Raw genomic sequence first — 15,112 nt, forward strand, 5'->3', positions numbered from 1 at the left:
CGTGGAGAGCGACTGCACGCTCTGGATGGAGGAGCGGCGGCTGGGGGTTCCGGTGCCCCCAAGGCTCCCCTCTCAGATCGCTAGAGAAGGCTTTCTCACCGAGGGCGCATCGCCCCCCACCCAGCGTGCCCCGTTCAGGCCTACGGAAGCCCGCCGACGTGTACGCCAGCGCTCGGCTGGGCAGGAGGGGTCTGCGGTAGGGGTAAGCAGCGGGCCAAGAAGCGAGCGTTCGCGGTCGGGACCGGGGAGAGCCCGTGCGTGCCACCTCGCGAGGAGACGCACCCAAGACCGCGTGGGGACGGGACAGACGCCCGCCCCCACCGGCACATCACCCGGCCCCACCACGATCGCTCCCACGCCCGGGCGCGAACCCCGCTGAGGGGGACCCACCCGGCGTGCGCCCGGCCACGTCAGTCCCCCCCCCGGTACAGGGTGAGGACTGACGTTCAGGAGGCGGCCCCGGCCCCACCGAGGGTGGGGAGCGGCCACGCCTCGCTTACCGTCTCGACCCCTCCCCCACGCCTCAAGAGAGGCGCTCGGGAGACACGACCACCGCAGGGGTTACCCGAGAGGACTCGCTGGGGACGGGAAGCGATGCCACCGCTCGGCCTCGGGCACCTGAGGGACAACCTGGAGCGCTCCAGGGGCACCGCAGAGGACCAAGGCGAGACACGCTCACACCCCGACGAGGGGGTACGTGGCGTGGCGGCGGGGCAGCCCTCCCCCGCCGCGGGGGAGGGCCGCTCGCGAGACAGGACGCCGAGCAGGCGAGAAGGCGAGAGTGTCTGCCGCGTCGCAAGACCCCGGCCCCGCCGACACCACAAGGCACGGGAGACCGAGGTCGGGCCGGAGTCCGCACCCCTGCCTCCCCCCCGCCACCCACGGGCGGCAGAGGAGAGGCGAGGGGCCCGCAGGCAGAACGAGAGGAGAAGCCACGTTCGCCATGAACGTCCCCGTCCCTCGTCTGGCGCGGCTTAGGCCCGACCCGGGGGAGCATGACTTCACCACATCGGTCAGGTGAGTGAGTGAACGAGCGAGCGAGCGAGCCATGTGGGGCAGGGAGGCCCCAGAGGGGAGGGCCCGGCGAGGACAACCACCAGAGGGGCCTGCTTCAGCCTCGCCAGGCGCCACCCACTCCTCGGTCCTCTCCGAGGAGAGCGGCCAACGACCCCAGGCGGGGAATGCCTGACACGCGGCACGGAGCCTACGGGGGTGGGGTCGTGCCGGCCACCACCGGGTGCCTGCGGCGGGGAGCGCACGGGGTAAAAGACCCACGCCGCCACCTCACCCCACCGCCCTCGGGCCACCAGAGACCGGAGGTGGCACCACGGGCCACGTCAGCCGGACGCACACACGAGAGCCGGCGCGCAGGCCCGGGCGGGCGGCTCAAGTGTCAGAAGCGGAGTCGGCTACCAGGCCAGGGCTCACGCAGAGAGAAGCCCAGAGCCTCGCACGCGTCCGGAGACCCAACACTCGGTGACAGACACCGAGGAAGACCGTGTCAGCACCTATCTGCTGGCAGAAAATGCCCAACACGACGGGAAAAATGACAGCGCCCAGAAACGGGGCGGGTCCACGATTTGCAGGGGGGGGCCCCGGGACCTCGGTCCGGCCACCTGCCCCCAGCCCTACCCCCATAAATGGCAGCCCCGAAGCTCTCGGGGGCCATCTGATCGACCGGGGTGGGGGGGGTTGGTAGGGGGAGGGGAGAGGGGAGGGGGATTAGGAGGAGGCTTAGGAGGAGGAGTGGGAATGGGAATGGGAATGGGAATGGGAATGGGAATGGGAATGGGAAGGGACGAGAGGGAGACGGGATCAGACCGGGGACGCCCTGCCCTTTTCTCGCCCGCGTGGCCGGGGACTCGGGGAGATGCCACAGAGGCGCCTCCGACGAGAGGGCCCCCCACGAGGGACCGCTCCCGAGCACCGGGCCCCGGGCCGGGGAAAGCCTGCCTCCCCCACATCCCTCGCGGGACGCCCCCGTGCCGGTCCCCGAGTCCGGATGAAGTCTCGGTCCCTCCAACGCCACCGGAACCCACGCGGGCAGGCTTACGGGCCGGGGGGCACCCCCTCCCAGGCCTCCCGCGCCAACAGGGGCCGGCCCAGCCACGTCTCCGGATCCATCGGGACTCAGAAAACATTTCATCCAAGGAGGCGCCTCCGACGACCGGGAACCCCAGCGCGCCCGTCCCCGGCCTCACCGCACTGGGCCCGGGCCGCTCCTCGCCTCAGGAGCAGTCGTCCAAGGGACGCAGACGAGGGCCTGACCACCTAGCCGCCGGCGGCCCGGGCGCGGGACACTCTCTCCCTTTCCCCCGCGGCGGCAAGGCGCAGGCCGTGTCCGATCGGCTCGGGTCGGTCTCCGCGGCTGGAGGGGCACAGGCGGATGCTGGTCGACCAGGCCAGGCCACACGGCTTCCCCCGGCACACGAGATCCCGGGAGCGCGGCGACAGTCACCCCCTCATCATCCTGCGAGTCCAATCTGCGCCGAGAGCAGGACGCGCCCGCGGCTCAGCGCCACGGGGACTGTCACCGCCGGTGTCGCCAGCCTCCCCGAAGTCTGCCTCGGGCCCCGCCGCCGAGCCCCATCCCTTGCCGAGGTCGCCGACGCTCGGGAGAAGAGGGACGATCTCAGAGCGGCAGCCAGATGGCGCCCGACAACCGTCGCCAACGTCCCCGGAACCGATCCCGACCGCCGCCGGCCGCCCAAACGCCCGAGCTCGTCCCGGACTGAGGCGCCGGGCGGCCCCGTGGCGTCCGCCTCGGAGCCCGCTCACCCTCGTCACGGCACGGCACGGCACGGCACGGCACGACACGAGGCGACACGACGCGACGCGGCGCGACGCGACCCCGGCACCAGATCAGGGCGGGGAGGACGGAGGGAGCCGGGGTTTGGCAAGACACGGCCGGCCGGGCGGCTGCCGCGAAGGGGACGCGCTCCCCACGCGATTCCCCGGGCGGGGGAGATCACACGGACACGCCGGCGGGGCCGGGGCCGACGCCGCGGGTGGCCCAGAGCGACCAGGACGAGATCCCGGGTTCCCGGGTGGGAGGTTGGGAAGGGGAGGAGGGGAAGAGGGAGGGAAGGCGGGGGCTGGCAAACCGAAACCAGGCGAGCGCTCAGAGAACAACGCAGGAATCGGCTTTGGAGTCCGTCCTCTCGAATGCGGGAGGTCTTTCGAAAGCAGACAGGCAAAGCCCAGAAGCTAGAAAAGAAAGGATGAAGACCGCGAACCCCATCGAAGCGGAAAGAGAAATCGATCTCGGCACAGATCGCGACAAAGCCCAAAGACAACAAACGGGCGCGTGGGGAAAACGCACTCGCGGTCGGTCGTGAGAACACGGACGTCAGCACGGCTGACCACAACCGCAGGAAGGAGGAGGGAAAACAAAAAAATGCGGGCGGGGGTTCGGGGGGGGCGAGTCGATAGCCACCCGCTCGGTAAATCGAGGTTCAGTGCATCTACACAGAGCAACACTGTGCATGCGCATCCGCGTGTCTGGGTGTGCGTGTGTGTGTCGGTGTGTGTGTTTGACACAGTCAACGTGGACAAGGAAACTGTAGCCCCATCCGAAAAAAAAAAAAAAAAGAAAGAAAAGAAAGGAAAGAAAGAAAGGAAAGAAAGAAAGGAAAGAAAGGAAAGAAAGGAAAGAAAGGAAAAAGGAAGGAAGGAAGGAAGGAAGGAAGGAAGGAAGGAAGGAAGGAAGGAAGAAAAAGGAAGGAAGGAAGGAAGGAAGGAAGGAAGGAAGGAAGGAAGGAAGAAAGAAAGGAAGAAAGAAATGAAGAAAGAAAGGAAGAAAGGAAGAAAGGAAGGAAGGAAGGAAGGAAGGAAGAAAGGAAGGAAGGAAGGAAGGAAGGAAGGAAGGAAGACAGAAAGAAAGAAAGAAAGAAAGTAAGAAAGTAAGAAAGTAAGAAAGAAAGAAAGAAAGAAAGAAAGAAAGAAAGAAAGAAAGAAAGAAAGAAAGAAAAAGAAAGAAAAGAAAGGAAAGAAAGAAAGGAAAGAAAGGAAAGAAAGAAAGGAAAGAAAGGAAAGAAAGGAAAAAGGAAGGAAGGAAGGAAGAAAGGAAGTAAGGAAGGAAGGAAGGAAGAAAGAAATGAAGAAAGAAAGGAAGAAAGGAAGGAAGGAAGGAAGGAAGGAAGGAAGGAAGGAAGGAAGGAAGAAAGGAAGAAAGGAAGGAAGGAAGGAAGAAAGGAAGGAAGAAAGAAATGAAGAAAGAAAGGAAGAAAGGAAGAAAGGAAGGAAGGAAGGAAGGAAGGAAGGAAGGAAGGAAGGAAGGAAGGAAGGAAGAAAGAAATGAAGAAAGAAAGGAAGAAAGGAAGAAAGGAAGGAAGGAAGGAAGGAAGGAAGGAAGAAAGAAAGAAAGAAAGAAAGAAAGAAAGAAAGAAAGAAAGAAAGAAAGAAAGAAAGAAAGAAAGAAAGAAAGGAAACATGAAAACAAACGACAAAACCCACCACCAAAGGGAAATCAAGTTGTAGAACTACTCTGGGGTTTAAAAACAAAAACAAAAACACCGTAGAAAAAGCACAACCGCAGCCCATCAGGGGTTCCTCTCCTCAACAGTCCAAGAACTCGGTCAACTCCACCTCCTAGAAGCCAGAAAACCAGGGATGAAACACACGCAGGAGATCCAAACGGACGTTTTCAGTTTAAAAGAAAAGAAAAATTTATTTTTTTCCTCCCCCAAATGGGGGAGGGGGCGAGGGGGAGGATGGAGCGTAGAACTCAGCGGCAGAGTGCCTGCCCAGCACGCGCGAGGTCCAGGGTTCGATCTTCAGGACTTCCGTTCAAGTCAATAAGGAAGTCGGTAAGTCAGGCAATCACTAAGTCAGGCAACAAACCAGCAAAAGAAACGAATTACCTCCCCTCCCCGAATAAACAAACAAGCACCGAAAGCAACAACAACAGCAAGAACCAAAAAAAAAAAAAGGCCTAAATAAATAAATAAATGTAAGTAAGTAAATAAATAAATAAGTAAACAAACAAACACAATTTAAAAAAGGGGAAAACGCACACATTTCCGTTTCTAAGAGATATCCGGACAGGCCCAGAACCTGGAATCTCGACAGCAAGTTCCAAAAACAAGCAGAAAGTGCCTGCTCCTGACGGAACACGTGATAGAGACCTCCGTTCGAGATGGGGCCGGGTGGGCGGGCTGGCAGGCGGACACAGAGCTCTCGACTCATACCTGACAGAATCCGCTCTCCGACAGAAGACAGAAGGCAACACGGAACAGGGGTTGGTGGTGGGGGCGAGGGGGAGAGGGCGAAACGGAGGTGGAGGAAAGCCATTAGGGAAAACAGGACAGAAGTCCCTCAAAACATTCCACAGAAAACTCCTGGAAGACCCGGCAGTTCCACTACGGGCCCGCGGATGGACGAATGGACAGTGCCACGTGGTCTGGAGAGACCTATACCTAGAGGGGATGATGTTAACTAAGTGACTTAAGTTCGAGAGGGATGTTGTCACTTCGAGGCAGAATCCCCAAGACAATACGCAGGAACACATGCAAGGAAGCTGAAACAGGCTCATGGATACCAAGAAGGAACAATGAGTGCAATGGGTGAGGGAGAGGAAAAAGTACAAGCTTCCAGTTAACTCCAATTAATAAATACACAAATTACGGGAGGTCATGGACAGCAGGGCGAGTAGAGTCAATCCATACTATTGTCATGACGCTGTCCGGTGACGGATCCGTAACCAGACTCATCACGGTGATCATCGTGGAACATGGAAGAATCCCGAATCGCTATGTTGGACACGTGAAAACGGACATCCCATTGTCAGGTCAATTATGAGAGAGAGTAGGAGAGAGAGAGACAGAGAGAGAGAGAGAGAGAGAGAGAGAGAGAGAGAGAGAGAGAGAGAGAGAGAATTCTCACTGTCTTACCGGAAAAAAAAAAAAAAAAAAAAAAAGAGTTCAGTGAGATAAAGAGTGGATGTAGGTGAGGGCAATAGGTGGAGGAGATGAAAACCACGACGGCGACACATGTGCGGCATCCCACACGGTGGCAGTGCAGTGTGATCCTATGCATGCTCAGCTGTCTCCTAGCCACCTCCAAGTTGACATCCAGGGTCATCCTTTTAGGTTTCGTGGCTGCACCTTCGTCTGTCTCGGGCAATACTCTCCCTTGATTTTCCATGGGGGAAGGGAGGTGGGGTGGCCGGGCGGGCCACACCACGACACACCGCGTCGCGCGTGACCTGGAAAACAGATACACACCCGCCCACCACCCACGGGCTCCGAAATCGGTCACTGGTCACGACGCACACTTCGTCGGTCCCTTACGGAGCGATGGCGGACCAAACAGGCAGCGGCCAACTTTGTCGTGCACACAATGACGGTTCGTCCCTCGTGGAAACAAACTGATGACGAGACAGCGTGGTCAGGGGGCGGGTGTCCTTTCAGGAAGACAGAGTCATTGAAAGTCCCGCACACGGGAACTGTGCCAAGGGAGATCTCCATCACCCTACCCAACCCTGATCCAAATTCTCGTTCGGGCAGCTAAGGGTCAAGGTCAAAGTTTCTTTCTTCCCGGGGCAGGGGTCCTTTTGGGCCTCGATGGTTGTTCAACTGGAGAGATCACCCTTGGGCTGCATATACACTTCGGGGTGGTCCATAGGGTTCCACGACAGTCCCGCCACCAGGCAGGTGGTTCCACCTGATGAAACCGGTCTGGTCTTTCGTTCCAGGAAGACAAAGGTCCGTGGCTGAAGCCAACGAGAAACCCAGGGTGTGAGTCCGGAGCGCCACCAGTCAGGAAGATGTCTAGGCGTCGGGCTCGAAGAGGCTCGGGTGGCCTGAAAAACGCATGCGGGTTCAGGTCCACTTTCTGAGTGGCCTCCACAGCAACGGGCAGGAGGAGGGTCTCGAGAGGGGACACGGCAGTGACCTCTCTCCAGCGGATGTCCAGCTGCTCAGCCCGGCTCGGCGGGGCTTCAGGGAAAGGGCGGCTTTGGTTCTCGAGGATGCCAAGTCCAAAGCGGGAGAACCATGGGCAACGGGAGTCGGAAGAGCGTTGGCCAACCATCGGAGAAAACTCGAAGCACGCGTGACGTGGCCCAGCGTATCAGTGGAAGGCGGGGCGGGGCGGGGAGGGGGAGGGTGGCGGGAAGCACGCAAAGATGATGACACAGAACCGCATTCTCATCTCTATCACGCTGTACGAGAGTTTCCACTGAGACATGCTCCCCTTCCCCTGGTCTCTCCAAGGACGCGCATTTCTACCAAAAAATCACCCCCATTCAGACTTGTCGGCTGGCCAGATCAGCATACTTCCACGAAATTCGGCCTGAAGAGGGACAGACGTCCACGAAGCATAGCCATCGCCCCTAGAGGCTCTCGGACACCCGCTCTGCTGGAACGTTTCCTAAGGACGGCAGACGAAGACGGTCTCCACATGCTTTCCAGGAGACGTTCCTCAGAACGAGACCGTGACTGTTCCGAAGCCCGAATCGGTCACAGCAAATGTTCACGAGGAAGTCACGGTGAACCATCTGGGACACCAGTCTTTCCCAACCGGTCCACGTAGGGACACGATTTGGTCCTAGCCAGAAACAGACACTTTCTCCTCACAGCATCCTTTTATTTTAATTTAATTTAATTTAATTTAATTTAATTTATTTTATTTTATTTTATTTTATTCTGTTTCATTTTGTTTTGTTTTATTGTATTGTATTGTATTGCATTGTATTGTATTGTATTGTATTGTATTGTATTGTATTGTATTGTACTGTATTGTATTGTATTGTATTGTATTGTATGTTTACATATGTACGTATGTAAGTAAGTATGTATGTATTCCGGTCTGTCTGTCTGTCTGTAGGTCCATCCATCCTCCGAAGGTATACCAGTCATGTCGGCCAACACACTGACAGATCTCGAGTCTTTTCTGTCAGAAAGATATTAAAGCACGTCCCCTTCGACTCATGGAGCCAGGAACGAACGCTTCCGTATCTCATCTTCTTTGGAAACGATCTAAACATTCCAGGGACGTCGCCAGATGCTTCAGTTGCAAGGGACCAAAAACTACGTGGAGGAGGCACCAATTTTTCAGAGATGGACCGCCTCCCCCCCCCCCCCCCCCACACACACTACCCCCTCGGACTGCTTGGGGTGTGAACACTTCCTGAGACTTGAGACCGAGCCAACCATCGCTCCCAGACTCTTTTTTTTTTTTTTTTTTTTTCCTGGCTGACACGTTTTATGACAGAGATAACCCACAGGAACTTAATGGATTCGGGGTAAACCTAGGGAGGCGAAAAGTTTCACCTCGAATGCTGCTCGTCACAATCAAGACATGGCTCTTTTCACGAGACCGATCCCTTGACATTTGCTTTTCTGGATGAAAGGATCTGTCCTAGATCATGTCAACCTGAAGGAAAACATTTGGGTTCCTTCCTGTTCGCATTCCCTGCCTGCATGTTCCCTTGAAAACCAGTTCCATAGAGCTCTTTCATGAATGAACTCTGGCAAGTGTATGTGGAGGAAGAAACATGCCAGGCCTACAAGCCGGGGACATACACAAGTGCCTACATGCATACATGCATACATGGGACCGGGCCCTTTCCAGATCCTTGGACGGCAGTACCATAGAAATGAGGATGGCTTCCACAAGACTCTCAGGCAAGCCAAGCTCTTTTGCGAAAGCGATAGCTTGTGCACAAAGGAGAAGGTGGCATGAGGGGAGAGGGAGGGGGAGTGCCAGCTCCCTGAGCAGCAGGGGCCATGCTTTTCTACCTAAAGGAAGGGCTTTGTCTCAGGATCACTGATCACTTCCATAAATCATCCGATATCTTGGATCGGCCGCAGGCGGCTCCAGGGTGAAGAGCCATCGCCCCAGGCTCTGTGGGGAATAGAGAAGACTTCCGTGAGGGGAAAGAAACGCATGAGAATTTTCTGCAAGAAAGCTCAGGAACAGATAATGTAAACACGGAGAGTTGAGCTTCCTGTCTCGTGACAACTAGGTCTACTGGGTCATGTCACAGAGAGCAAGCGAATCCTTTATTCCCCTGAGCCTTTTTCTTTTTCTTTCTCTATCTTTCTTTGTTCTTTGTTCCCTTTAGAGTGTGTGTCTGTGTGTGTGTGTGTGTGTGTGTGTGTGTGTGTGTGTGTGTGTGTGTGTGTGTGTGTGTGTCTGTGTGTGTGTGTGTGTGTGTGTGTGTGTGTGTCTGTGTGTGTGTCTGTGTGTGTCTCTGAAACTCAGGTACTGCCCTGTCTCATACAGACGAGACCAGCAGATCGACATGACCAGAGATTTTGTAGCTTTCATTTAAAAACTATAGGTCACTCACGAGTCGGGTAGGACGGGTGCTGCGTCCAGCGCAGCTCGGGACCGTGTCTGAGGACGGGCGACGCAAGAATGAAGAAACAAAGAGACCAAGTAAAGAGCGAAAATGGGACCAGGGGACTCAAGGTCTCGTGGATCTAGAGTGCCAAAAGCCTGGTCGACATCCTGTTTATTGGGAGTATACGGCTCAGGGAAAAAAAAAAAAAGGAATGCGATCAAAGAGGTGGGGCTTTAGATATTTCATGCCAGAAGCACGAAGTTCTGCTTGCTGGCTAACTGATTCATTTCAGGCCTATCCCTTCCAGGAACAATCACCCTCCTCGGGGGATGCAAAATTTCTAAGTGTATCCTGTGATTGCCTCTGGGACATCTCGAGATAGCAAATATTTCCCCGGGGTTAAACCACATGCTTTCCTGCCAGAACCAAGTTCTGTTAATGGATGATCTGGCTTCCCATGACCGTCCATTGTTTTACCCTAAGGAAATATCTGCCATCTGTTGCGCCCTCACGGTCAATCTCAGGATTGCCCCTCACACAATTTCTTGAGCATCATACATGTTATGGGTCATCGACTGTGTAAAACATGAAAACAAAGCAGGCGTGTGCATTTTTAAGCAAGTAAGTGTGAATGTAAGATTTTACGCTCATGGAAATGCTGGTGCAGCTTGGTTTCTAGTTGCTGGTTCTCCAGCAGCTTGTTTCCCAGCAGACGCGTAGGACACTAGAGAACCCACTCACTCAGAAAGAACCGATGGGACGGGTAAGGTTTTTCGGCTCGGAGGGTGAAAGCTTTTAAACTCTGTGTGGAAAAAAGACGTTTCAGGTGTATATTTCTCCTTAAGAAGGCTGCGAATTAGAGTTTCGACGAGGGAGACCACGCAGCAGTGTGTACGTTTAAAAAGGCCTCCGCGTGCCCCTCCCCACCCTTTTTTGTTTGTTTGTTTCTTCCATTCGGTTTCAGGTTCTACCTGATTCAGCCCCCTGGCCTCAGTCTCAGGCCACTGTGGGCTATGCAGACAGACGTTTCTGACGTTGTCGAGATGGACAAGATAAGGAGGGTTCCCCCCAGAGAACTGGGCCGCTGCTTCTATGAGATCAAAAAGCTGACCTACTCATCCAGTTCTATGTTTAGAAATTTGCTCCTTTCTGGGAAAGCGTAGAGCTCTGCGGTAGAGTGCGTGCTCAGCATGCACAAGGCCTTGGGCTCAGTCCCCAGTGCCACCACTGAAAACGTATAATAAATCTAAATAATTAATTGAAACGTAGATAAAGACACCTAATGACCCGTCCCCCCTCCAAAAAGATAAAAACTTCTTGTTAAAAAATTTTTATTTTATTTTATTTTTTTATTTTTTTAGTTAAAAAGGCAGGAGGAGGACGAGGACGAGGACGAGGACGAGGAGGACGAGGATGAGGAGGAGAAATTAGCTTCTTTCCAACAAGGAGATTTCCAGGTCAAATGGAGAGCCAAATATTTCTATGCTCTAAAACTTCAGCTTTCCACGTATCCTGGCGTCAAAACGTCGGCACGGGTAAAGATTGTTCATCATTCTGTGACTATGCACTTGCTGCATTTTGGAGTGTTCATCTGTCCTTTCTCTTAGGAATAGATGATCATCAGAAATAGCAGTTCTGTTGATTAAACCCCCTTTTAACATATCGTTGTTTCCTGGTCACTAAAGTTACCTAATAATCACTTCACAGTCTATGGAAGTCAAATCATTGTGCTGTACACCTGAAACTGATAGAGGGCTGTATGTCAAACCTATGTCAATAAAACTGAAAAAAGAAAAGAAGAAGAAGAAGAAAAGAAAAGTCTGCTTGCTCGGGGCATCCGGTAAAGGCCCTCTTTCTGAGCGCACAAGGCAACCTCGGGCCGATTCACCCTGTCCCTGAAGAAGGGCAAAAATCCTCCACTCTATCTCCCGTTAGGTCCCGGACACTAGCCAGAGTTCCTCCTCCCTCAACCCCCACCCCGTTCCTGCGTCACACTGTGTGGGCTCAGGCACACAACCTATCGCTTTCCTTTAGCGTGTGGAATGAATATCGCCCGAAGGGAATTTCCTTTGTTGTCGTTTAAATAAACTGACGTGTTAATAAGTGCTCTGGAGGGACACATTCCCTTTGACCTGATCAGCCATAGTGACATCCCATGACCCAGGAATGTACAATATCATGGATTGGAAAGGATCTTAGAATTCAGAAATCATGGTGACGTGGGTCTGATGACCTAGCTGGCTCCATACAAACCAAGAGATGAAGGTGCCCAACGTTTTCACTCGATGCTGCCTAAGTTCTTGACAGTCACTTTAAAAAAGGAAAAGGAAAATTTGCATGGCACGCTTAGTTTTGAGAATGCTATCTGACTGCATGGTGGAACGCAAGGAAAAGCCGTGACGCTCGCCCACGGTATCGAGAGAAACGCAGAACCGTGTTTCTGGTAGCTTTCTTCACCGCTGCGCAAAGGCGGGAGCGACCGCTACCTCACGCAGAGGAGGAGAGGACGGGTTTCTCGGCCCCGTCACGCAATGCCAGGCAGAAGAAGCCTTCTCCGATGAGACAGAAGCGTGTCAAAGCGCATCCCTGCGTCGAAGGCTTCGGTTTCCCGGGGAAGGGGGTCGAGCCGAGGGACCCAGGCCCCCACGTCAGTCAGTCTTTCACTGGATTCACTGGCCTCGCTGTTACTCCTCAGCGATGGCCCCTCAGATTGCTCTCGTGTGTCTTTACCTTCTGGCTTTAGGAAGGACTTTAAACTTCGGCTGAGGGGCGGGACACCCAGAAGGGTTCTTTCAGTTCACCCCATCTTAGGTATTGCCATATCCAACACGTTGGTTTTCACCCCATCGTGGACCTACCTACCGGAGAGTTTCGCTGCTTAAAAGTCCCCTGTGCTCCACCTATTCATCAACAACCCCCCGCCACAACACACACACCCACACACCCACACACACACACCCACACACCCACACACACACACACCCACACAGACAACCTTCACCACCACCACCCCCGACCCCACTCATCTTTTCACCCTCTCTGGGGCTTTTGCCCTTTTGAGAATGAATGTCATCCAGAGCCGGTACCCTACAGGATGCCACCTTTTCAGATTGGCTTCTTTCAGGGAGTCAGGGGCACGCAGAAACGGCCCCGCCTGTCTCCCACAGGTCTCTCGGCTCCACGGGTCCCTGGTTTCCTTTTTAGAGCCAAATCACATGCTGTGGCACGGACCTAGCCCGGGCGACGTGTCCCTTCACCTCTTGAAGGACGCGTCTGTCCCGGTCGCCTCCACGGTTCCGGCAGTGATGAAGCAAGCCCCTCCACACCCCCACCCCCACCCCGCCCACCGTCCAGGCCCGTCCGCGTTCAGGTTTCCGCGTGGACGGAGCCCCGAGGGCTAGGCCTCAGGGTGAGAGTGGTATGGCGGGTGGCAGGTGGCGCACTGAAGGGTCCCAAATCCGGAGGATGCCGGCAAGGAAGGTCGCCAGGTCAAAACCTTCCTTCCCTCCCTCCGTCTCCTTAGGGTGGATGGCTGGGCCCGTGAATTCAGAGAGGACACGAGACACATGCTGTGAGCCGAGATTTCCAAGCCAGGAGACCTGGTGGAGGGTAAAGAAACGAGTTGATTGGGGGGGCGGGGGCGATGGGGGGGGCTCTTAGGACTGCAGCCCAGGAGACACAGATGCAAGAAAGAAGCACTGGAAGTGTGTGTCATCAGACTACCCCACGGGGCAAGTGGAGAAGGGGAAACGAAAGAAAACACACCACAAGAGCAAGGCGGGAACTTTGAAACGACCAGGCTGCGGCTAGCAGCTGCTGGCAGATTTGTTTTTGAAACCGGTTGGTGGTGCCCTTGAGCTTGATACAGTTCTGACCACTCATGCCCCCCCTCCCCCCATTGATGCCGGTGTCGGGACCCAGGGGAGGCCACCCCAAACATGTATGTGCCTCCGTGGCACACGGATGGGTTAGAAATGAGAGTGACCGAAGAAGCCGAGGGGCCAGCAGACGCAAGAGGGACCCTCAGACTCTTCTTTCTGTCTCCCTGAAAGCGGGAAATCGATCACTTCCGTGGAGGGTGCCCTCCCTGCATCTGGACTTAGGAAAACACCCTGATCACCCACTGAGAGCCTTCAGGCCCCGGAAGCCTAGAGAAACCAACCAACCTCGTGACTTCTTTCAGGGGCTTCCCCCCCTCCCCAAAACCCAAACTCCGTCTCGATTCTTCACGGACGGGTCACCCAAAACCAAAGGCTCTCAGCCCGGCCCATTTCGCACAAAGGGCTGATTTCTTGTCCTAAAACGGAGAAAAGCTGCCTGCTTCGGGGACACATGAGTGCTTGAATGAAAGACAGTAGGTTCCCTGTCGCTCCTGCTCAACGATCCGTCTGGGGTCCATTTTTGGATCAGTCCAGCCCAGAGAACTCAAGATGTGTAGAGGGAGGGGACAACGTCCCCCTCCCTGAAACAGGACTATGTCTGCAACAAAGTTCCTCCCACTGGCCGTCCAGCTCCATTTTGGATGACTGAATCCTGGTTCACCTCATTTGGGTGTTTTGTTTTTGTTTCTGTTTTTGTTTTTGTTTCTGTTTTTGTTTTTGTTTTTGTTTTTGATTAATAGACTTTATTTCCTAGAGCAGTTTCAGGCTCACAGCAGAATTGAGCAGAAAATACAGAGAGTTCTCACATAGCCCTCCCCACCCACGCATATATCCTCCACTCCCCTCAACATCTCTCATCAGTGTGGCCTATTTGGTAAAACTGATGATCCGACATGGACACGTTATTATCCATCAAAGTCCATAGTTTACAGGACGGTTCACTCTTGAGGTTGTACGTTCTATGGGTTTTGACAAATGTACAATGACATGCAGCCACCACTATGGTATCCTACAGAATAATTTCATCGCCTTAAAAATCCCTCACGCTGCATCTGTTCATTCCTCCTTCCCTCCCTCTCCCCAAACCCCTGGATACCATGATCTTTTGATTGTTTCTAGAGCTTTGCCTTTTCCAGGATGTCATTTGGTTGGAATTGTACAGTTGGTAACAATTTTCAGACCGGTTTCTTTGATTTAGTAAGATGTCTTTTAAGTTTCTTCCATGTCTTTCACGGCTTGATAGCTAATTTCCTTGTCTTTCGTTCTTTTTTATTTATTTATTTTTTTAAAATGTTTTTACTGCACATATATTTTTAATTTACATATATGTACTGTGCATTGTTTCCAGGAAGGTTTAGAGCTTTAGCTTTTTAAACTTACATACTTATCAAAGGAATAAAGCCAACCACAAAAGAAGAATGAATTCAAAAAGATACACACACCCTGCTATTAACAGCAACATCATTTATGATTGCCAAGATACGGAAGCATCCTAAGTGCACATCAACATTTGAATAGATAAAGAAGAGGGGACACACACACACACACACACACACACACACACACACACACACATACACACACGTAATGGAATACAATTCACCCATGAGAAAGAAGGATATTTTGCCATTTGTGGCCCTTCCTTTCCTTTTTATTTTTCCCCCTCCACTTTAAAAACCAGAATTTTATAACTGGGATAAACACTTCCATTGAGTCAAAAACAGTAAAATGCCTAGAAATAAACTTAATCGAGGAGGTTATCTATACTCCAGAATCTGAAATGACACAAAGAAATGGAAAGATGCCTTGTGCTCTTGCATTGGAAGAATCAATACTATCAACATGGCCACACTATCCAAAGCAATCCGCAGGTTCCATGCAACCCCTGTCAAAATACTCACGACATTCCTCACAGAACTAGAACAAACAATTTCAAAATTTT

This window comes from Camelus bactrianus, unplaced genomic scaffold (genome assembly GCF_048773025.1).
Source record: "Camelus bactrianus isolate YW-2024 breed Bactrian camel unplaced genomic scaffold, ASM4877302v1 HiC_scaffold_146, whole genome shotgun sequence".
NCBI lineage: Eukaryota > Metazoa > Chordata > Mammalia > Artiodactyla > Camelidae > Camelus > Camelus bactrianus.